Below are 22,991 nucleotides of genomic sequence, written 5' to 3'. Positions count from 1 at the left end.
GCTGCTTTTCCAGCTTCACAAAGCAAACGTGACCAAACTCACCTGTCTCCTCAACTTCAGTTTTAGATTAAATGCCCTCCAAAGGCAAGGTCAGGACCTCTCACTCGCTTTGCCTGCTGCGCATGGGGAGAAGGTGTTGGGATGGATGTATGTGTGGAAAGCAGAGTCTGGTGATACCCGAATTGGCACTCACAGAGCACTGAACAACTTTATGACACACGCTCGCTTGCACTGTTATTGTTGTCCCTTCCCAAACGGGGGACTGGAGGTAGGAGAGGTTAACTGCCTTTCCCCAAACCAGTCGCCAATAGTGGCAGAACCAGGACTTTCCCCACCAGAACACCATTACCTTGTCCCCAGTACCATCTGAGACCCAGCCAACCGCACAATATTTGGAGACAGAATAAATTTTGTGCGAATCTCAAATACCACAAAAGCGTCAATGACCACAAATTGGCAGAAAACGTGAAACTGTTTTGCCAGCGTTCAGTTCTTCCAAAGGAGGAAGACAGAGAAACTCAGAGCCAGGCCAAGTTAAAGAAATCTAATTCTCACTCCGTGGTTAGAACTATTCAGCTCAAATAGTTCCTTTAATCCAAATATCGATTTATATAAATAACAAGCCAATGGGTTTAGGAACTCTAAACATCGTCCTTCCTCATTCGTAAGAATTCACTTCTAGAACATTCCTTCTCATCTTTCAGAAAGGTCAGGCATGGGATCATTTCAACCTCTGTCCTACAGTGGCATCCCTGAAAAGGGATTGGATTAGGTGACATAATTGTTTTTCTATTTCTAACTCTGAATGAGCACGTTGGCGTGTTATACAACAGAGAAAGAAAAAGAATGGTGTGTGTTCAGGAACATGCCCCATTTCAAGAAGCAGCCCGTGTTTACTAGGGAGTTTGTTCATCACAGATCTGTAGACAGAATGGTAGCAAAAACGCTTACACATGTTTGCACAGGGAACAATTGCAACATGAGTCCAGCAAGTTGAACTAAAACCCATATTTGTGTTTCTTCAACCGATGGTGTTACAGGGGAGCCTGACCCCATTATCTTGACCTCTAGACAGACACACTTAGAATCGAACAAATATCAGACATGGATAGGTATCTAAAGGGTCATATATTTAACATGTTATCTCCCGAATACAGTGCCCTAAGCCACATGGTATGAGAAATAGAGCAAGGAACCAGAGACAGATCTTTTGCTGGAAGGGCAAAGTGTCACAGGAGTAGGGAGATAATGTGCTAAGGCAGCTCAAAGGAAGGCGTGACTTCCTTGGTCTCAAAGGATGAGGGACAGAACACTCCACGGAGGAGGTGGCAGTTGAGATGGGCAGGGTTTGGAGGGCACTTGGCCCCGAGGAAGATAGACCATCCCAGACAAAGGAAACAACCAGGGTTAAAGCTAGAAGTGGGAAAACACAGGAGGCAGGCAGAGAATGGAGAATCTCATCTGTTCATAGTGTAGGATGCTTGAAGGTCAGGCTTTTAATGGCAAATTCTGTTACTGAGATTTAGAAAACATTAATAATTTTCAATGAATTGAGGGTGCCTGGGTGGCTCAGTTGTTAACCATCTGACTTCATTTCAGGTCATGATCTCATGGTTTGTGGGTTCAAGTCCCACATCAGGTGAGCCCCACTTTTCTCTCTCTCTCTCTCTCTCTTTCTCTCTCTCTCTATCCCCTTGTGGGATTCTCTCCCTCTCTCTGCCCCTCTCTCACTTGTGCCCTCTCTCTCTCTCAAAAAAAACAAAAACGATTTTCAATGAAGTGAAATTCTCATCAGTAAGCCAGTCCCTTGTCTGACCACCCCCTTACCTCTCCTAGCAGAAGAAGTTTCCAGGCACTTCAAGCTACATGAGTGGTGTAGACAGTTGGCCAGGCACCCCCCTAGGGAACATTTCATGGAATCATGTTTAACTTTTACAACAAAAGACCTGTCCTTGGTTTGTACAACATGAAAAGTTCTGCAAGCTACAGAGAAGATAACAAAACCCACGCTCCCTTCTCAGAGCTTGCTAAGGAAGGCAGCTGCTTGATTTTCAGCGTTCAATCGAACATTAAAGTACGCAATACTTGGACTGACACATCCATGCCTCGTGCTTGATTTCACAATCCAGATGTGTTGAATCAACTTTTCTTATATCTGTGAACACTATAATGGAAAAAAAAAAAAAAAGGAAAGAAGAAAAGTAGGGGAAAAGTGGTTTCTTTTTTGTCCCTGCGTCTCAATTTCTGCATTTCATAATTCAGCAGAATCTGGGAGGCATAGTGTGATATCTCTCCCAAAAAAGGAAAGAAGGTGTTTTCCTGCCAAATTGAATATATAGATTTGGCTGTGAATTTTAAGCCACCTGGTTACATATTTCAAGATTTCTGCTTTTGCCACTATATCTTAGCTCCATCTACGTACAGATATGGGCTGGACAGAACCACAATAAAAGGGCCGACTTTTCACTTTGCCTCGAATCTCTGATGATTTCTGCCTTCTGAAAAATGTACCATACAATGTTGTGTTTGGCCCAGGCTACTAAAAAAAAAAAAAAGACAAAAAGGAAAAATCTTTCTTCAGGGGAATTTGACTCTGTTCCCATTGTTTCTTCAGCATGTTTTCAGCATCAGCACATTGATTATGCTGTCATTAGCCAGAATACCGAGACAGGAAAAGATCTATTAGGTCATCAAAACCCATTCCTGGCGCTGGTCTGTATCCCCTGGGAGAGGCTGTGACAGGTCACCTTAGGCAAATGACCAAGGAAAATGAAGAGGCGTGTACAGTTTTACTCTGCTACAGTTTTTAATTATTTTAAATTTCCAAAATGACTCCCAGAGATTGTCCATAAAACAGTTCCACTGCTGAATTAGGTTAGTGGTTCTTGGGGGGGGGGGGGGGGAGCGATTGTGTCCCCCAGGAGACATTTGGCAATATTTAGAGAAATTTTTTTTTCCATTGTCACATCTTGGGGGAGGGGAAGGCGCTCCGGCCATCTATTGGGTAGAGGCCAGGGATGTCGCTAAACATCCTACATTGCATGAGCCCTCCTCTACCGCCCCAACACCACCACAAAGGATTATCTGGCCTCAAATGTCATTATTGCCGAGGTTGAAAAACTGGTTTAGGCTTTTTTCCTAAGCTTTTTTGCCTGTTGTCTAACTGTTCACTCAGCCCCAAGCAAAGCCAATTCCTTGGTTACGTGGCTCCAAGGAGCACACGTTATTCTGAAATAAACTATTTAGTTTCCTACTAACTCTGGTTCTTAGTCCCAACCTCAGCAAGTATGAAAAATCATACAGAGAAACAAAGGCACCTTTTCTAGTTATTTCAAGAGGTAGACTGTTTCTAGCAGTAGACGAATTGAATTTCATAGGACTCCAGATCAAGTAACTAACATTAAAGAGATGTAAAGAAAAAGAAACCCTCATAGTTGCCTAAATCATTAGAGTCCTATTGTTAATCAGAAACTTATATTTTTGTTTCTATGTATTCTTCAAATAGAAGTTTTGACAGGCAGGGTAGATCTTCAAAGTCAAACCTTAAGTGAAAACCCTTCGGTAGCAAACAAATATCTCAAGAGTATTCCACAGACACTGTATCACCCGCCCTCACCCCAAATCATATCCAGCCTTCATTCTTTTTTAGGAAGTAAAGAAAGGAAAAGAGAAGAGAGAAGGGAGCGGTAGAATAAGGGAAGGAAAGATGAAATAAAAGGAAAGTAGAAAGATAACTAAAAGTTTGGTGTCTCCAGGTTCGAAAGGACGTTGGCTGCCCAAAGGTTCCTGGTTGGCTCTTGGGTCTCCAGCTTTCTGTGGAATTTAGCCCTGGCCTTGTTCTCATCTGCAGTGTAGATTTCAATGTAATGTAGATGTCAGTGACATTGTAAAAGGGGAAAAAACAGGTAAAACAATTTACCTTATGAACAGTTATTAAAACACTAGCATCAAAAAGGTAAGCAGTACTAGAAATACATTAGCTTGTCATAATATTTTTGCTTGCTTTGAGTTTCTGGTCTGAGGAATCTAATTTGAGTTTATATTTTCAAAGACCAAAGAGCTGTTACAAATTCCAGGTTAGCTCAGATGTTTTGGAAGTGTGAGAAGCAAGCCAGATCCCCTGCAAATCCTTGTGAAATACAGGGAATTTTGTTTAACTCTTTGATGCCGGTAGCAGAATAGTATGTGCCCACGGGAGACATTAAAGACATTTACTCAGTAACCCATTAAGGAGTCATTCTTTCCTTGAAATTGTGCCTTGGTTATGACATTCTGTCCCCTCCCCTGCCCCAAACAGAATCAAGGGTGGACTTTTCTGCACTATTGGGCTAAACTGAATTAAAATCTGTCACTAGCGTTCAGTTACAGCTCTGTTACATTTCCTAATGAACTGTGTCTGATCCTTGGGCATTTCCTGGGGTATTTATGACAATCGTGCAGCTAAGGCTTAGCAGAGACATCCTGGTGATATTTAGTGCGTGAAGCATCTTTACAAAGGATACAGTCTAGAATCTTAGCCCTTTATTGTTATTAAAATCAGTTGCTTACATTCCTCCTCTACTGAATGAGGCCGCCCAGGATACTTCAAACACGAATTCTTTACAGGGAAGACAATAGGAGGGTCGTAACAGAACTAAGAATTGAAAAATCCAGTCCTAACTTTCTCCATAAACTCAGAATACACTTAATAAGCTCTGTTCCTTTCTTTCTGATTTGCTTATTTTCTACAAATTGCAATAGTCATTTCAGCTCATGGTGAATGAAAAAATGCCTATCTCACAAAGCGGTAGTGAAAGCAACCTGCCCCTACCCTGCCCTTCCCTACCTGCCCCACCTCCAGCCCCACTGCTCAGAAAGAGGCACTTAATAGTTCCTCGTGTGTTCTCCTAGAAATTTTCAGAGAGAAGAGAGAAAAAATGATTTTTTTTCTGTGTCCCAACTCCTTTTCTCTCTCTCCCTCTCTCTCTCTGTTTTTGTTTGTTTGTTTGTTTGTTTTTATTTCCAGAACTCACAGTGTTTTATATCGCCACTAAGCCTTTACCAGGCCAGTCCCTGGGATATATAACTCAAGCTACTTCAAATAAGTGAGAGAGATAATTAGAGAAAATAATCTCTTAATATTAATGGAAGGCTTTAAATAACATTGTCTCCAGCCTTCAGTGAGTTCTGTCTCTATCTGCTCCAAGTTGACTTGGAATGTTGTAGCTGTTTTTCTTTAATTACAAAAAGGGCTTCATGTAGTGAAACGCAGTGGAGCCTGAAAGTAACATCATCCTGCTAATCGAAGGAGACCGTGTGGAACTGGGATGTTCATTAGCGGACACATAGACCTTGAGTATCTTGTTACTTCAAGAGGCAGGACCCTAACTATTCCCTTTAAATCCTAAAGCAGGAATGCATCGTTTTCCCCGCCATCTTCCTGGCTAGTTTCCTGTTCCCTCCGGACATACCTTGAACCTTTGTGCTTTTAAACACATACCAGAAACACACTACTGTATCTGAGCCTGCCCCCAAGGCTCTTCGTACAGTCATTCTGGCCTCCAGTCTGCTCTTAGGGAAACTCACCAACTTCACCCAAGCCACTAAGGGACTGCCACCTGGTGACAGATTCCTGGCTGCCTGTCACCTGCCAGGCATTCTCTGGCTGTCTATTCACGTGGAATCAGAGCTCTACCTGGGTCCGCCTGAGTCATCTCTCCCCAAGCCTGGGGAATCCCTCCTTGGAATGGTTAGTGGGTGACCTGCCCCATCTGGCCCTAGCCTGGGGCCTTTTAACATATATCCTCATGGACAGAACACATGTGGAAGAAAGCTCCTCCCTTCTCTTAAATTCAAATCAGTCCAGAACCGTTGGCACCAATAGAAATAAAACCAAGTTAAGGCACCTGGGTGGCTCAGTCGGTTGAACATCTGACTTCAGCTCAGGTCATGATCTCACAGTTCATGAGCTCGAGCCCCACATCTGGCTCACTGCTGTCAGCCCAGAGTCTGCTTCGGATCCTCCGTCCCTCTCTCTCTCTGCCCCTCCCTCACCTCTTTCTCTCAGAAATGAATAAACATTAAAAAATAAATAAAACAGTAAATCTGCAGAAAGAGAGAGGCATAAATGCCACCTGAGTGAGGGTTGGTAGGGAAATAGCTTCCATCGCCCCTCCTAAACCCCAGTTTTGCTCAAGACAATACTTAGGTCCTCAGGAGCCCGGCGTGGGCAGAGAGCCTGGTTGATATGTTCAGAATCTCAACCCTGCTGTCAGCAGCTGGTTCGGCAAAGGGCCAGTGAGCAACCCAGGTGAGGGGAGAGCCCCCCTTAAGGCTCCTCTGTCTGAGAAGACAACAAGATCTTTCTCCTCTCTCTCCAGTCATCATCACGGTGAATACAAGACCCAGAACTTCTCAGTGTTGGCCTACAAATGAAGGCAGCCCACAAAGATGGCACAGCCCGGGGAACTAGAACTACAGTTGTAGATTCGGCCACCTTGACCACACCGCACCAGCTCCCCAGTTCTGTGGGCCAAGACAGCTACTTGCTGTTTAAGCCCGTTAAGTTCAACGTCTGCTGCTTGACACCGAAAGCATTCGGAATGATACAAAGATAGAGAAGCCAGCAGCAAAGGAACAAAAACAGAATTTCCACCCCACAAACCATATTTTGTCCTCTTGGGCAAAGTAGCTGCTGTGAAAAACAAAGCACACTGCAAGTACTCTGCAGTACCCTACGGTTTCTTTGAATTTGTGTACAACTTCTATTGGATTTGTTTTGGCCTGTTTTGTTTTCTTTATCGAATGAAGACTCAAACTATGTGGGTTTTTTTTTTTTCTTTCCTACTAATCCAGAACCCTGGAACACAGCTAAATGCATAATAATAACAACAGTATCAGTAAGAATAACAATTATATTCAAGGCACTGGACTAAATCCAGGGCTAAGAAGGGGTGTAAAGAAAGATGAATCGCCAGGGCTAGACATAAGATGCTCTCATTCTGATTCTATCCCCATAGAGCCTTGGAGAAAGAGCAATTAATGTAATTCTAACTGACAGTAGCCTTGAGTAGAGGTGACATTTGACCTGAGTCTTGAAGTGTTGTTTTTTTTTCAAATAAAGGAGCTTTGAACATGAAAAATATGGAATATTATATAATACACATTCATGTACTATTTTAATAAATACTAACATGTTGCCACTTTTGCTTCAGACCCACTTTTCTAATGAAACTTTTTATCTTGAGATAATTGTAGATTCACATGCAGTTCTGAAAAACATGAGAAGTGTAATCTTTACCCAGTTTCACCCAATGACGACATCTTGCAAAACTATACTACAATGTCACAGCTAAAATGCTGACACTGATATAGTCAAGACACAGAACGTTTCCATCGCCCCAAAGATCCCTGATGGTGCCCTGTTATGACCACACTAAACATCTTTCCCGTTATGACCTCTCCTGAAAACCTGGAAACCACTAATCTGTTCTCCATTTCCATACTTTCCTCGTGTCCCGAAGGTTATATAAATGGAACCATACCTATGTGACCTTTCCGGATTTGCTTTTCACTCGGCTTAACTCCCAGGAGATTCATCCAAGCCGTTCTGTGTGCTAGTAGTTCTTTTGTCGTTGTTGCTGAATAGTCTTCCGTGGTACACAGATTTCTCAGCTTGTTATCCATTGATGGACATCTGGATTGTTTCCAGTTCTGGGCCATCATTAATAACCATTATCATTATTATTGCTACAAACATTCCTGTGCAGGTTTCTGTGTGAACGTAAGCCTTTATTTCTTTGGGATGAAGGCACAGGAGTGCAGTCACTGGGTTGTAATAGTTGCGCTTATAATTTTTTAAGAAACTGCCAAACTCTATTCCCGAAAGTCTGCCATCTGAAATTTCCACCAGTAGTTTGAAGAGTGCTCAAGTTACTCTGCATCCCTGCCAGCATCTTATGTTGTCACTACTTTGTAGTTGAGCTAGTCTGGCGGGTATTTAATGATACCTCCTTGGGGTTTTGATTTGCAATGCACCAATGACTGCTGATGTTGAATATCTTTTTATATGCTTATTTGCCATCTGTATATCCTCTTCGGTGAAATGTCCCTTCATGTCATTTGCTTTTTCCTTAATTGGCTTGTTTTATGTTTGCTTCACTGTTGAGTTTTGAGACCTCTTTATATATACAATATGCTAGTTCTTTTTTTGCTAGTTCTTATGCTAGTTCTTTTCTTTATATATACAATATGCTAGTTTTTTTTTAAGTTTATTCATTTATTTTTAGAGATAGCACAAGTAGGGGGAGGAGCAGAGAGAGAGGGAGAGAGAGAGAATCCCAGGCGGGCTCTGCACTGACAGTGCAGTGGGGCTTGAACTCACAGAGCAGATCATGACCTGAGCTGAAATCAAGAGTCGGCTGCTTAACCGACTGATCCAGGTACCCCTACTATGTGCTAGTTCTTTGTCCGGTATGTGGTTTGAAAAGATTTTCTCCCACTCTGTAGATTTTCTTTTCTTCCTTTCAACAGGTTCTTTTGCAGAGAAAGAATTTTTCATTTTACAAAGTCCAATCTATTAATTTTTTCTTTTAGGGACTGAGTTTTTATCGTCAAGTTTAAGCACTCTTTGCCTAACTCTAGATTCTTTAGAGTGTCTCCTATGTTTTCTTCAAAAAGTTCTTTGGCTTTACATTTTAAACTACATCCATGATCCACTTTGGGTTAATTTTTTTTTTTTAATTTTAATTTTAGAGAAGGAGAGAAAGTGTGAGCGGGGGGAAAAGGGTTAAGCATCGAGAGAGAGAGAGAGAGAGAGAGAGAGAGAGAATCCCAAGCAGGCTCCATGCTCAGCATGGAGCCCGACATGAGGCTTAATCCCACAACCCTGGGAACACAACCTGAGCCCAAATCAAAAGTCAGATGTTCAACCAACTGAACCACCCAGGGGCCCCAACTTTGGATTAATTTTTATAAGGCTTGAGACTTAGGTTGGCATTCATATTGTTGCCTGTGGATGTCTCAGTGTTTCAGCACCATGTGTTGAAAAGGCTGTATTTCTTCCATTGAACTGTTTTGCACTCTTATCGAACATAAAGTGGGCATATCTCTGGGTTCTTTATTCTGTTCCATTGATCTACAAGTGTACCCTTCCACCAACAACGCACGATCTTGATGACTGTAGCTGTACCGTAAGTTTTTAAATCAGGTAGGCTACTTACTCCCGCTTTATTCTTTTTTTTTTCAAAATTGTTTCAGCTATTCTGCTTCCTTCCCCTTTCCGTGTAAACAAAAATTTGAACGTTTGTTTATTTTTGAGAGACAGAGAGAAACAGAGCACAAGCAGGGGAGGGGCAGAGAGAAAGGGAGACACAGAATCCGAAGCAGGCTCCAGGCTCCGAGCTGTCAGCACAGAGCCCCATGCAAGGCTCAAACCCACAAACCGTGAGATCGTAAGCTGAGCTGAGTGGTCAAACACTTAACCAACTGAGCCACCCAGGGGCCTCATTTCCGTATACAACTTAATATAAATCTTCCCTAAATCTTCAAAAACCCTTGCTGGGATTTTGATAGGAATTATGTTAAAACTGTATGTAAATTTGGGGATAATTGACATCATCATTATGTCAAGTATTCAATCCACACACACACTGTGACTCTCAAAGAAGTAGCTCGTCTCTGATTTCTTTCATCGACATCGTGTAATTTTCCACATACAAGTCCTATACATGTTTTGTTAGATTTACACCTGAGTAATTCATTTTTTAAAGCAATTGTGAATGGCGTTATATTTTTAATCTCAGTATCCACATGTTCATTGTTACTATATAGAAATGCAATTGATTGTGGTAAGTTTGTCTTGTATCCTATGACCTTGCTAAATACACTTATTACTTCTAGGAAATGATTGATAGATTGATGATTTGTTTTTCTCTTGGGATTTTCTACATAGAAAATCATATAATCTTCACCAGGACAAATGTTCTTATGTTATATTATTTCTATTTTCATTAAGGCCAATGTAACTTTTTATTTCCGTTAAGACATTTCACAGTGGTTTCATTTACAAATATTTAGAGATTTTCATGTTATCTTTCCATGTTTGATTTCTAGTTTGATTCCACTGTGGTTGGAAAACACACTGTACGATTTCAATTCTCTTAAATGTTTTGAGCTCTCTTTTGTGGTCCAGGATCTGATCTATTTTGGTATATGTTCCATTGGTACTTGGGAAAAAATGTGTATTCTAAAGTTATTAGGTGGAGGGTTCTATAAATACCAGTGAAATCTTGTTGGTTATTAGTGTTGAATTCTACACCATTGCTGATTTTCTTTTCTTTCTTTCTTTCTTTCTTTCTTTCTTTCTTTCTTTCTTTCTTTCTTAAACAGTTCATTTTTTAAAACATTTATTTATTTATTTTGAGAGAGAGAGAGCGAGAGCGCACACACTCAAGCAGGGGAGGGGCAGAGAGAGAGGGAAAGAGAATCCCAAGCAGGTTCCACACCATACCTGAAGCTCTAACTCATGAACCACGAGATTCTGACCTGAGCCAAAATCAAGAGTTGGATGCTTAACTGAGCCACCCAGGCTTCCCCCACTGCCAATTTTCTATTAAGTTGTGCTAGCAATAGTTGAGCAGAGTGTTGAAGTCTCCAGATACAACTGTGGATTTCTCTGGAATATATATGGGACAGAAAGAAAACCCAGAGATTTAGCACTGTCATTCTTGGAGACCTGAGGCTCCTAGCCAGTCTGCCTTCTCTCCAAACTTTCAGAGTCTTAATTTTGTGTTTTGTTTTGCTTTAATTTTTAGAAATTTGTTTTAATGTTTATTTAGTTTTGAGAGAGAGAGCCTGAGCAATGGAGGGGCAGAGAGAGAGGGGGTAGAGGATCTGAAGCCAACTCTATGTTGACAGCAGTGAGCCTGATGAAGGGCTTGAACTCACCAAAAGTGAGATCATGACCTGAGCCAAAACCAAGAGTCAGATGCTCAACCAACTGAGCCACCCTGGCATCCCCAGAGTCTTACGTTTGTTTTACGTATAATGCCCAGGTATTATAATTGTACTTAGGCTAAAGAAATAGGGAAAATCACATGTACCTGTAACTCCAAATTTATTATTTTTATGGAAATAAAATGTTATGGTTCATGTTGAACACTTCTTTGTAAATTCTACTCAGTTCCGTGGTCTTCTCTCCTACCCCATCTATCTATCACATTTATTTTTTGTTTATCTAGTGGTATTTTTGTGGTTTAAAAATTTACATGTCCCATCTTCTACAAAAACAAATCCAAAATGGGTCATAGATCTAAATATAACATATAAAGCTATAAGACTTTTTGAGAACAATATAGGTTAGTCAGAGTGTTCTTAGATATGATGCAAATAGTAGTGATCCATAGAAGAAAAAATTGATCAATTGGACTTCATCAATGTTAAAAGTTTTTGCTCTGCAGAAGATATCTTTAAGAGAATGAAAAAAAAAATGAAAAAAGAGAAAGTGTTTGCAAATTGCATATCTGACAAGGATTTTTATATAGACTATATAAAGAACTCTCAAAATTCAACAGTAAGAAAACAATCTAGTTTTTTTTTTTTTAATGGGCAAAACATTGGGAAAATACTTCACAAGAGAAGATATACTAATGGCAAATAATCACTTGAAAAGATGTTCGAATTGTTAGTAATTAGAAAAAAACTCTAATTGGGGTGCCTGGGTGGCTCAGTCGGTTAAGCGGCCGACTTCAGCTCAGGTCACCATCTCGCGGTCTGTGAGTTCGAGCCCCGCTTGGGCTCTGAGCTGATGGCTCAGAGCCTGAAGCCTGCTTCTGATTCTGTGTCTCCCTCTCTCTCTGCCCCTCCCCCGTTCATGCTCTGTCTCTCTCTGTCCCACAAATAAATAAACGTTAAAAAAAAAATTAAAAAAAAAAGAAAAAAAAGAAAAAACCTCTAATTAAGCCACAGTGAAATATTACTATAGCTATTCAAACGACTAGAATTCAAAGCCTCACAATGCCATGTGCTGGCGAGGATGTGGCACCACTAGACAGGGAAACTGCTGTAACAGTTTCCTATAAAGTTAAATATATACTTACTATACGGCCCAGTAATCCTTCTTCTGTGCTGTTGCCTAAGAGAAATGAAAATCTATGTTCACACAAAAACTTGTGTGCAAATGTCTAACCCCAGCTTTACTTATACTTGTCAAAAACTGAAAATAGCCTAAAAGCCTCTCAACTGGGGAATGGGTAAACAGAACAATATCTATCCACGCGGTGGAACACTACCTAACAATGAAAAAATAACTTGATACATGCACCAACTTGGAGCATCTCAAGGGCATTATGTTGAGTGAGGAAAGCCAGTCTTAATGGGTTACATTCTCTATGATTCCATTGATAGGACATTCTGGAGAAGGCTATAGTGACAACTTATATGTCAGTGGTTGCCAGAGCGTGGAGGGATCTGGGGGGAGTAGGGTGAGATTTGACTACCAAGAGGGAGCAGAAGCAAATTTAGAGAGGCTGTGAGATGAAATTCTTCTGTGTCTTGATTGTAGTAGAAGTGACATAACTGTATGAATTTGTCAAAACCCACAGAACAGTACACCCAAAAGCATGTGTTTTATTGTATGTAACTAAAAAGTAGAGAAAAAAGTTATTTGAGTGCTGTTGTATACTATACTCCATCCTTCTACAACTTTCTTATTTACTCAACATTTAAAAATTTTCAGATGTATCCATGTCTCAGAAAACTATCAATAGGTAGAATGCATTCCAAGTGGAGACATTATTGAGAACAAAGATTCAGAAACAACATGGCCAGGGAGTCATCTACGCATTAGATTCTAAAATGGAAAATGTCATTCAGATGAAGCAGGTTCCAGATGACCCCGAGGAAAACAGTGCTTGGACACCAAGGTTGACAGAGGTTATCTGTCACCTTCAGGGCTGTTATTCTCAAAAGGTGAATTTTTCCAGGGACCTTAGCTATATCACCACTAGGTAAAGGACATGGGGAGACTAGTCTCTACAATCTCTCTAATTTGTTTTTGCTCAGTCCTGTAAGAATCAAATTTACTTATGCATACTGCTTGGGAAAAAGTACCAGGTGTTGGGGTGCCTGGGTGGCTCAGTCAATTAAGTGTCCGACTCTTGATTCTGACTCAGGTCAAGGTCTCACGGTTCTTGAGTTGGAGCTCTGCGTCAGGCTCTGGACTGACAGTGTGGAGTTTGTCTCCCTCTCTCTCTGCCCCTCCCCCGCTTGCTCTCTATCTCTCTCTCAAAATAAATAAAAATGAACTTTAAAAAAAGAAAAAGAGAAAGGAGAAGTACCAAATGAGTCCTAATGGTGTTTTATCATCTAAACAGTTGGTGACGCAGGGCACCTGGGTGGCTCAGTTGGTTAAGTGTCTGACTTCGGCTCAGGTCATGATCTCACAGCTTGTGAGTTCGAGCCCCTGGAGCTGCTTTGGATTCTGTGTCTCCCTCTCTCTCCCCCCCCCCCCCCCCCCCCTTACTCTCACTCTCTCTGCTCTCAAAAGTAAATAATAAAAAACATTTTTAAAAAATTAAAAAAATAATAAATAGTTGGTGACATTGGCAGGTCATTTAAATACATGGAGTTTCTTTCTTCTCCCATTAAAAATTGCATTGTGCTAAATGATTTTAACTCTCTTTCTGCTTCTAAAATATTATATGATATTAATCCAACCTCTGAAGCATTCAGTCTTCCACTCAACTGTCTGACATGTCTCAGGAACCTATCTAGGGGTCCTACGCACAAATAAGAATTAGAGGTCTCCATGTAGTGGGGGCTAAGTATGGTCATAGGACAATGGTGGGTTGGTCAAGGCCGTGGGGAAGTGCCAAGGGCAGAGTAATTCGTAGCCAATGTGGGAGTCAGGGAAGGGCATGAAGGGTGAGAATACCAAATAAGCATCCAAACACGCCCTTCCCCCACCAAATTCGCTGCTGCTTCTCTGTTCTCCACACCTGATTTTGTTCGAGAAAGAAAATTTTTCTCTCCTTCTCCTAATCTGTCGGTGGATGTAAACGAACAGGAAGCTATAGACTCTCAGTCATGCTTAATGCTCAGACGGATATCCTGTCAAGTCTTCATTTCTTATTTAGCAAAACAAAATGAAGGCATCTGAAACTGGGGGGGGCGGGGGGAGCAGCGCTTCTGTTAATGTAAAGCTGTAAAAGCCTTCACGGGCGGGCTGGCGATGAGTAAGCATTTAGAATCGGGACGTTTTGTTTTTTGTTAAAGTGGTAACAGCCTAGCTTTGAGAAGCATGTGTAGCACATTTTCCCACACTTCTTATAAAGAAATAACAAAATAAATGTTGTAGAAGATGATTTTAGAGAATGAACATAATTCCTGCCCATTAATTACCACATGATTTGATGCCAGGAATGTTCATTTAAAAACAGTTAACCCAGGGTCGCCTGGGTGGCTCACTCGGCTGAGTGTCCAACTTCAGCTCGGGTCATGATCTCGCGGTTTGTGAGTTCAAGCCCCGCGTCGGGCTCTGTGCTGACAGCTCAGAGCCTGGAGCCTGCTTGGGATTCTGTGTCTCCCTCTCTCTCTGCCCCTCCCCTGCTCACGCTCTCTCTCCCTCTCTCTCAAAAATAAATAAACATAAAAAAATAAAAATAAAAATAAAAACAGTTAACCCTGAAGGTTAAATGACAAGGGAAATCATTGTGGTTAAAAATCTAATGGTCCATTAATGCAGTCTCACATATATGTGAAAAGGCATAAAAAACTTAAGTGTGGAACAAATACTATGTATTAGGAATATATTTGTCAAAGATGAAACAGTTTCTTACATGCTAGAGAATCTTGATTGAGTGGAAAGTTTTTATTCAAGTTTAAATAGGAAATGGGAATTTTTTTTTCAGCACTTTTAACATCAATTGCTGAAATTCCTACTAAAATATATAAGCTTTCCTGACTTTTTTTTTAATGTTTATTCTTGAGAGAGAGAGAGAGACAGAGTGTGAGTGGGGGAGGGGCAGAGAGAGAGGGAGAGACAGAATCCGAAGCAGGCTCCAGGCTCCGCACTGTCAGCACAGAACCTGACGCGGGGCTCGAACTCACAAACTGTGAAATCATGACCTGAGTCGAAGTTGGACACCCAACCAACTGAGCCAGCAGGCACCCCAAGCTTTCCTGACTTTCTAAGCACAAGTATCATCGTGGTTGAGTTAACCCTTGAAGACTGAGTTATCAAAACATCCATGCTAACGGCCAACTGCAGTGGGTGCTAAGGTTGAAGACCAGTCCTCAGAACCTCAGGTAGACCCTAGAATATTTTCTTGCAAAGATAAATTCCTGATGCCAGCTTTAAAACATTGTTTAAATCGTCTCCTTTCCCCAGGTGGTAGGGAGCAACCAACAGTTTAGCAAAGAACAACTTCCATTGCATGGACTCTGCCCAGCTGAGATTATACTGTTTTCAGAGAAGAGTGTTCATGAGGATAGGGTGCTGAATCATATGGTGGACCTCAAGGAATATTCCTCCTCAAGTATTTTTGAATTATGAAGGGCAAACCAGTCACTTTACAGTGGACAAATGTGGCAGACCCCACCTTCACCAAATGACCCGAATTAACGTTGCAACAATGGGGCGAATCAACAGCATGTGCTCCTGCTAGGATGGTCTGAGAACCTGGCGTCACTCCTGTGGTATTCTCCCCCAGAGTGTGTAACCTGAATCTAGTCGTGAGGAAACACCAAATCACCTGAGTGAAGGGGCAGTCTGCAAAATAACTGACCTGCACTCTTCAAAAATACCAATGTCATGAGAAAGAAAGGCTCGGGGAAATGTCTCAGATCACAGGAGACGGAAGAGACAAGACAACTGGATGCAGGGATGCCTGGGTGGCTCAGTTGGTTAAGTATCAGCTCAGGTCATGATCTCACAGTCCTGAGATCAAGACCTCCATTAGGCTCTGTGCTGGGCATGGAGACTGCTTTAGATTCTCTCTCTCCCCCTCCCTTTGCCCTCCCCTCCCCCAAACAGGAAGATGACTGTATTCAAATTTCACATTGTTTTGCTATAAAATAAGACATTGTGGGGACAACTGACAAAGTTAATAAGGTCTGTAGATAAGATAATAACATTGATTCAGTGTTAATTCCCTGATTTTGATCATTGTCCTATGGTCATGCAAGAGAATTCATGTTTTAAGGAAATGTAAACAAATATTTAGGAAATAAAAGATCATCAGAGGTGTCTTGGTGGCTCAGTCAATTAAGCATCCAACTTTGGCTCAAGCCATGATCTTATGGTTCATGAGTTCAAGCCCCAAGTTGGGCTCTGTGCTGACAGCTCAGAGCCTGGAGCCTGCTTGGGATTCTGTGTCTCCCTCTCTCTCTGCCTCTCCCCTGCTCACACACACTCTCTCTCTCTCAAAAATAAACATTATAAAATAGTTTTAAAAAATCATTGTGTCTGCAACTTACTCTTAGATGGAAATGAGAGAACCTATAGGCTGTAAATGTTTCATATCTTAACTGTCATGGTGGTTACAATGATTACACAAATGATTTGTCAAAGTTCATCAAACGTAAATGCATGAACTTCATCGTTTGTAACTATACCTCAATCAATAGAGCTGATTTTTTTTCAAAATGTTGTTCGTTTTGGGGGCACCTGGGAGGCTCAGTCGGTTAAACATCTGACTCTTGATTTTAGCTTAGGTCAAGATACTGCAGTTCATGAGTTCAAGCCCTACGTTGGGCTCTGTGCTGTCAGTGTGGAGTCTGCTTGGGACTCTCTCTCTGCCCTTCCCCTGCTTTCTCTCTCTCTCTCTCTCTCAAAGTAAATAAACTTAAAACAAAACAAAATGCTGTTCATTTTGATATTGTATGGTATTTGTTGTGACTTATTATTACTCAGATAGTAAGTCATATGAACTACCCTTACGGTTTTTATGTGTGTTATTTTATGTTGATTGATTGATTGCCTAACCTGATACATGAAATCCAATAGCTACTAAATTGTTGCAAGTTATGTCTTTTCATCTCATCTATTTTAAGCAGTTTGCAAATAGGCACATAGGTTCCCATTCAAATCTTGCTTGCTTTTTAAACAGCTGCAAATATTTTCTACCTACAAAAACCTTTTTTTTGCCAACGAAAGATATCTCCAACATAAAACAATCCCTATATGTTGTATTATATAAAAATGAAAAGAGAAAAAAGAGGAAAAGCATGTTGGCGCCTTCAAAGGAAATGAAAAACTAGGACTAGGGCCATTTCTGATCACTAAATAATAGGATTTCAGTTGCTCCACATCCCACAGGAGCTCAGCTATTAACTCAACTTAGGAAAGGGATTGCAAAATGGACTGTCTCCTGTTGTGAAGGAGATTCTGATGCCTTTACATCGCACTACCAAAGGCTTGAAGAAAGGTGAGCCGCCAGGTCAGCATGTACCATAGAAATTGGCTCTCAAACCTCAGGAGCGAAAGGCTGTTAGTACAGGTAGAAACATTCCTGATTGGCATGTGGATTTGGACCTGACCCACATTCGCAAGGCAGGACGTGGATGCAGGCTGCCTCCGGCGGCCAGAGCTTAACAGAAAAGTAAGCTGGAAATGTGATCGCTTTCCTTCCTTCTGGTTCTACCAAAATAACCAGGTGTCCTTGTACACGCTTCTCCATGGCTCAGTTTCCCTATCTACAAGATGAAGAGTTGCACGGAGTAATCTTATATCCCATGATTCTGCATCTCAGCATCTTTGGTATGCAGCATGGAGGCTTTTCTACCCCCTAATTTTTTGTCATTTCTCTCCCTCTTGCTTCCCAAACTGACAATATTGTCATATTTATTTTCTACAGTGCTACGTGGGGCATTCTTTGCATAAGAGGAAACATTTACAATTATTTCCATCGTGGTTTTTGCTTACTGGGAGATAGAAAATGTTTCCTTCTCCCCACCCCCACCTAATTCCTGGGACTATCCATAAAACTCTCCCCAGCATGTACACACAGTAACAGGGTACAGATACAGCTAATAGATAGAAATACTTTCTGTTTGTTTAAGTACCTAGGGATTTCTGAGTAAATGGATAACTCTATCTCGCAGGTAGTAATAACATCTGTGTGAATGAACCTGTAGATTCTTTTATCATCATTTACAAATGAACAGATTACAAATTCTGGATTTGACATTCCCGACAGTGTATGAGGCCAGTTTAAGCTTCAGCTTGGAACCTCACCCAGCTTTACCTTACGGTGAAAATGACTGGTTTAAAGTTGGCCTAGGATTGGAAGCTGGAAAGTGCTAGAAGGCACCAGGATCTACCACCCTAAAATATCGCCTCTTTGGCATATGGATCATTTTGGGAACCAGCAGAAGAAGGAAAAGCTTTAAAAACAGGGCACAAGTTTCCCTTTTGTAAAGGAAATTTGCACTAAAAGTGTAAATCTCCTGTGCCCACAAGTGAAGGACTCTTAAGAACTCCTATTAATGGAGAGGCACCATAATAAATGTTACTGAACAATCCTTATTTACCATACTTTTCCTCATTGCCTTGCCATAACTTTTCTCCCCTCTCAGAAGCCAAGACCCCTTTTCCTTTGTCCAGCCTACGTATAGAAGCCAGAGTTCCAACATCCCCTTTGGGTTGCTTGTTACTGAGTGCTCCTATGTACATATGCATGAGGCACAGGTTAATTAACTTCTGTTTATTTTCTCTTGTTAATCTGTCTACAGCCAGATTTATAGAACCCCAGCTGGAGAAACTAAGAGGATAGAGGAAGAGATTTCTCTCCCTTCCCTACAGTGCTGTACCTGGACTAAAATATTAGAATAAACATTCTTACCTTAAAGAAGAGAAATGTGTCAGACTTATGAAAGAAGCTATTTTTCATCCCCTTTGGGGGTCATCCTTGGGAACTGTGTGTCAGGGGTCTTCCTGAGAACAGTAGTCACGAGGGATAGATGTGCATAGAAAGCCAAAATCTGAGATCGATGTTCTACCCCTCCTGGGAGAGTCACAATTTACACTGGCCCATTCGAGGCCCTAAGATATTCTGCATTCATTAAAATGCATTTAACTTTACGATTAACGTTCACTTGTAGCATTCCAAATAAATGACTCAGAACACTTTTCCCACATAAACTCTTCTCGTTCTGCAGAACACCTTTTGGGAAACCCAGCGGCGGCTCTCATTTTTCCCAGCAAAGAGTCCAGAATAATTTCTAAGCCAGTCATTTCAATACCCATCCACCCCCAAGCTTCCTTGGCAGGACAGAGTCTACCTCAGGGTGCAGGACACCGGGTAGCAATCACCCTGGGAGCACACGCAGGAGTGGCAGAGGAAAAGGATTGAGCAACTTGTCTGAGTCCCTGCCTTAGGAGATGGTTGTGGGGATGAACGGGGTAGTGATGAAGGGGAAGAAAAGGTCCCCATTCTTTCTTAGGACCAGCAATCCCCAGATTGCTAAACCTCAAGATGAAAGTCAATGCCGGTGCTTGTATCTGGAAATCTGATCTGGGAGCACTGAAAAGACAATCTGTACTTTCACGATGAAGATCTCAGGCTCCAAATTTGGTCCAAGTTTGGCTCAGCCCCTTGCTGGTCATGTGACCCTTGGCAGTAAGCATTCTATGCTTTTGTTTCCTCATTTTAAAGTAGCGAATAAAACAGTATTTCTTTAGCTTGCCGTGAGGATTAAATGAAATGTTACAGGGAAAAGACTTAGCCCAGTATCTGCCATAAATTATGTACCCGAAATAAAGTTAGATATTGTCTTATGTCAAAGGTAAAAATACGGTTACAAAATAAGTTCATAAATACCAGCTAACAGTTACAAAAAGTCAGCTGGGGGGGGGGGCGCCTGGGTGGTTCAGTCGGTTGAGCGTCTGTCTTTGGCTCTGGTCATGATCTCACGGTTTGTGGGTTTGAGCCCTGCATCAGGTTCTGTGCTGCCAGCTCAGAGCCTGGAACCTGGAGCCTGTTTCAGATTCTGTGTCTCCCTCTCTCTCTGCCCCTCCCCTGCTCGAGCTCTCTCTCTCTCTGTCTCAAAAATAAATAAACATTAAAAAAAAAAAATTAAAAAAAAAAAAAGTCAGCCGGGGCACCTGGGTGGCTCAGTCAGTTAAGGGTCCGACTCTTGATTTCAGCTCAGGTGATATTCTCATCATGGGTTCATGGGTTCATCTCATCATGGGTTCAAGACCTAAGTCAGGCTCTAAGCCATCAGCATGGAGCCTGTTTAGGATTCTCCCTCTCTCCCCCTCTGTGCCACTCTCCCACTCGTGCTCTCTCTCTCCCTCTCAAAATAAACATAACTTAAAAAAAGAAAAAAGTCAGCCAACAGAGAGCTACAAAACCTGAGTGGCAAGAGTACCTTATGTATTGGTGAGAATCTTTGATTAGGACCCAAGCTCTTTGCCTTAAAAGTGAAGTAACTCAGGAAAGAAAGCCATGAACTTAATTAAAGTGCCCGAACAGGTAGATGTAGATGATAAAATATATATACACTTTGCTGAGGTTTTTTTGCTTTTTGTTTTTTGGTTTTTTTTTTGTGAATCTTGGGCCTCATTGTATCTCTGAGTCTGTTTCTAGGAATTACCTCTGAGTCTAATTCTAGGAATTGTAATAGTTGTTTAATTTTATTTTAAAAAATTCAATCAGTTGTTTAATGGATACAGAGTTTCAGTTTTGCAAGATGAAAAGTTCTGGGGATCTGTTGCACAACAATGTAAACATGCCCAACATTAGTGAACTGTACACTTAAAATAGTTAAGAAGGTTATGTTTTTTTAAACAAAAAGAAAAAGAGAGAGAGAGAGAGAAATGAGTTGGATCAGTATCTTGTTTTCACGAGGTATATAGGAGAGTTGACATCTTCAGCCTGCTCAGTGGCCCCATATATATCAGTAGGGGAAGGTGATGTGAGCAGATACTAAATGGCTTTAGAAAATTTCTTGATTCCACTCAAGATTTGGTAAGAAATTAGGGTTGTTCATGGAATGTAGGGTTGGGGCCTAAGTGGGCTCTGCTCTTACCCTCAAAAAAATTTTTTTTAATGTTTATTTATTATTGAGAGGCAGAGAGAGACAGAGCATGAGCATGGGAGGAGCAGAGAGAGGGGGAGACACAGAGTCTGAAGCAGGCTCCAGGCTCTGAGCTGTCAGCACAGAGCCCAAAGAGGGGCTTGAACCCACAAACCACGAGATCATGACCTGAGCCAAAGTCAGATGCTTAACCAACTGAGCCACCCAGGCGGCCCTGCTCTTACCCTTTTGAAAGTAGCATATTGGAACTGGGGAATATGTCTAAAACAGAACTTCATTTTCTTTGCAAAACTGCTCCTTCTGTGTCCCACGACCCCACCAACCTTCTCACCTAAACCAGAAACCTGAGTAGGGGTGTGCTGACAGATGCATAGCAACTAGCTCTCCAGAAAATAGAGGGAATCTTCACGCACATGCGTGCATGAAAACTTTTACTGCTATAAAGAAGGCGTGCCACAAAATTTACAAATGTAATAAAACATATAATAATCCTTACTGTAAATTCTTACCGAATGCTTCTGTTGAATTTCACTGACCTCTCGTAAGCACAGCCATTCTGTGGTGGCACAGATGGAAGAAAATGGCCCCAACAATGAATGCTGGGTAATATTAGTATTTTTCTTTATAACAGTTAATATGAAGCCAGGAAGACATATATTGGAAGCTCACTCATTCATCAATGATGTGGATGACTTTTAGCTGAATCAGAAGTTTCAAGGTTGTATGTTACTCACAGTGTAATGGCTACAGACATGAAACTCTTTCCTGTTCGACTTACTCCATTAACAATATCTCCATCACTTTCTTAAGTCCAGACCAGGAGTTGGCAAACTATGCCTGCTGGGCAAAAAACAAAAGCAAAAACAAAATATCAGTCTGCTTCCTGTTTTTGTCAATAAAATTCTACTGGGACACAAGCCCACTCATTCACATATTGTCCACGGCTACTTTTGCACTCCAATGGCAGAACTGAACGTTTGGATGGGAACTGTATGACCCAGAGAACCTAAAATATTTACCATCTGGCCCTTTATAGTAAAAGTTTTCTGGTCTAGTTGTCTCCCTGATCTAGAAAATGAACAAAGCAACGAGGTTAAGTCCCGATTTGTAGCTTTTTCCCATTTCTGCGGTGTAAAATGTTCCCACTGTGGCAGGTTTCAAGCAGTTAATGTGGCATCACCGATTGTGACGTGAGAAAGAGGTGCACAGGAGCACATCATTAAGTGGCGTTTCCAGCAAACATAGAGAGTAGATGCAAATAACCTCAGAGCTTAGACAATGGAAAAACGCAGTAAAATAGAGAGTGATGACTTTCGCGAATTTATTACCTTTATATTTAATATAATTCATTTTATTGTCAGTGTGTGTGATTTAAGTTTTAGTAATTGTTATGTGTGCATACAATGGGATCGCTCCCTGGCTCTGGCATGCCACCCTTTGAAGGTCATGTGAGCTCCCCACTTCCCTCATGCCAGCTACATCACTTTTCGAGTCCTATAATTCCATCGTCCGAACCTGTATAACAATCTGTTCTTCTCCTTCCTTAGGGTTAGTTCTTTAGCTCTGGACATCTCCATTTCTTGACCAGATTGTTATAATCTCTTCAAATCATCTCTTAACTTCTGAACACATCCCTCTGTTCCATCTTCTAGACAATGCTTCTTAAACTATAATGCTGTATCCAAATCATCTGGGATTCTTATTACAATGAAGATAGATGTCCATTCAGTAGGTTTGGGGAGGTCTTGAAATCCTGCATCTCTAACAAGCTCTCGGACAGTGCTGATGCTGGTTGGTCCTGGGGCCACACTTTAGGTAGCAAAGCGGGACTGCTGCTAAATGCTCTCTAAAAAAAAAAAAAAAAAAATTTTTTTTAACATTTTACTTATTTTTGAGAGACAGAGACACAGAGCGCAAGCAGGGGAGAAGCAGAGAGAGGGGGAGACACAGAATCCGAAGCAGGTTCCAGG

The sequence above is a fragment of the Prionailurus bengalensis genome, chromosome C1 (assembly GCF_016509475.1).
Source record: "Prionailurus bengalensis isolate Pbe53 chromosome C1, Fcat_Pben_1.1_paternal_pri, whole genome shotgun sequence".
NCBI lineage: Eukaryota > Metazoa > Chordata > Mammalia > Carnivora > Felidae > Prionailurus > Prionailurus bengalensis.
The sequence above is the reverse complement of the archived record's forward strand: the minus strand, read 5'-3'. Positions refer to the sequence as shown.